The sequence below is a fragment of the Scylla paramamosain genome, chromosome 20 (assembly GCF_035594125.1).
Source record: "Scylla paramamosain isolate STU-SP2022 chromosome 20, ASM3559412v1, whole genome shotgun sequence".
Taxonomy (NCBI): Eukaryota; Metazoa; Arthropoda; class Malacostraca; order Decapoda; family Portunidae; genus Scylla; species Scylla paramamosain.
In genome coordinates this window covers 22,981,495-22,983,585 of record NC_087170.1, presented here as the reverse complement: position 1 = coordinate 22,983,585, position 2,091 = coordinate 22,981,495, and the positions used below count along the sequence as shown (strand labels likewise).

Genomic DNA, 2,091 nt, shown 5'->3' with positions numbered 1-2,091 from the left:
TGCAGGCGCGATTTTGAGCTGACGTGTGTCTTAAAGGTGAGGGCGTGATTGTGCGGCTGAGTGGGTGAGTGAGTGGGCTGGAGGGGCAGGTGGTGGTGGTGGTGTGAGTGAGGAAGGGGTGCGGTGTGTAGGGGTGTGGCGTGAAATGGGTGGCTGGTAGTGTTGGCGTGAGGTGATGACTAGAGGTGTGTGGCGTGAGGTGATGACTAGAGGTGTGTGGCGTGAGGTGATGACTAGAGGTGTGTGGCGTGAGGTTAGCAGTGGTCACTGTTTTGTGTATGAAGGAAATGTTTGAAATATTTTGCGAAAATTTGTAATAATCTGATGGTTTTTGCTCCTTTTCAGATCCTCAGCCCCGAAGTACTACATCTCTTACCTCTTCATCTGTCCTCACCTGTCACCAGCATCAGGTAAGTACACACCTTACCTCTTCCCTCAAATAAATACATATCTCACCTCTTCACCTGTCCTCACCTTTCCTCGCCCTTAAGTACATGCACACCTCAACTCCTCACCTTTCCTCACCTGTCTTCAATCACACTACTCCCCTCACGCCTTAACAGTTCACCTCCCTTCACCTTCTTTCACCTACCTACACCTGGCTGCCTCCCCCGCCGCCCTGCCGTCCGCCACTTATCCACCATTAGCAGGTAAATTGTAATTATCGAAGGGCACAAGCGGCGCCTCCATTCGTCACCGCGGCGGGAGGATGTGGGAGCTCCGAATGCATATTAAGAGCAGCGATGAGACTTATACATCCTTCCCTCCCTTCGTACTTACCTCCCTTTCCTGTCTGTCTGTGTCTGTTGGTCTGTCTGTCTGTCTTCAGTGTTTTTTTTCTTTTCTTTTTTCTTCGTCTCTCCTTTGGTTTTGTTCTAACTTTGTCCCTTTTTTCTTTCGTTTTTTTTCTTTTCATGTTTGTTTTATTTAATTTGGATGGGTTTTTTTTTGTAATGTAGTTCTGGCTCTTTATTTTCTTCTCCGCCTTCATTTTGTTATTTACGACTTGTTTCGCTATTCTTTCATTTTTTTTCGTATTCTTATTTTTAATTTACGAGTACACGTTGCTTATTTATCTTTCCTTCTTTCTTTTTCTTTCTTTCTTTCCTCCATTCAGTAACTTGTCATCGTTATTTCCTTTCTTCCTCCATTGTTCGTCTCCCTCCTTCGCAAAGAAAAAAAAGATATACCTTTAAATTACTGACTGTTTTTATGATTATTTTCATCTGATCTCCCGAGAGAGTGACCCAGAACACGAGGGGAAGAAGAGGAGCGAGAGAGAGAGAGAAGAAGAGAAGGCAAGGAAAATACAAGAGAGGAACCAGTGAGAGAGAAAGAAAGAAAGAAGGAAAGAACGATAAGGAAAATATGAAAGGAGGAATAAGAGCGAAAGAGAAAGAAAGAGAAGGAAAAATAACGAAGACTCAATGCGATGAAAAAATAATGGCATGGAAACCGGAAAATTTGCAGGAGTATTATGAACCAGGAAACCCGCCCGCCCCCTTAGAGGGAAAAAAAGAAAGAAAAAAGAGAGGGAAAAAGAGGAAAAAAAATGGAGAGGAAGAAGAACATTACGATGGCCACAAAGAGAAACTGAAAAGTGTAATAGTTGCGTTACGGTCTGTACATAAAGCAAGTAATGATGTAATTCGTGTGATAATTTTTACTGATGCATATTTCGATAAAGGATCGGAGTCCTGAGTCGCGCTGCTATTGCCTCCACGCCCACAGTCACAGGAAGAAACAATGATTGGGGGAGGGGGAGGGAACTCACGCCCCCAGGAAAAATACATTGTTGTGGTCGACGATAAGGAATAGGAATTGCGAGATATCAGACTACTGGGAAGTCCTACAGCAACGACAAAAAATAGCAACAACACCAGCAAGAATAAGAACAATAGCAATCATCACCACACACGAGCAAATGCCCACCACCACCACCACCACCACCACCACCACCACCAACAACAACAACAACAACAACAACAACAACAACAACAACACATACACAGATATTTAACACTCCCAGCTGCCAACCTTGCTCCTCTGCCTCTCTCCCTACCTCCCACAGTAATAAGTGTCTGTATTAGC

The 2,091-nt window shown here is 44.2% G+C and overlaps 1 long non-coding RNA gene across 1 annotated transcript in view; it reads left to right on the top strand.

Moving 5' to 3' along the window:
* The first annotated feature begins 343 nt into the window (after positions 1–343).
* Positions 344–2,091, top strand: part of LOC135110784 (uncharacterized) — a 63,586-nt gene continuing 61,838 nt past the window's right edge. The window contains exon 1 of the long non-coding RNA XR_010273422.1: positions 344–410. This is a non-coding gene — a long non-coding RNA (uncharacterized LOC135110784). The remainder of the gene's footprint in view (positions 411–2,091) is intronic.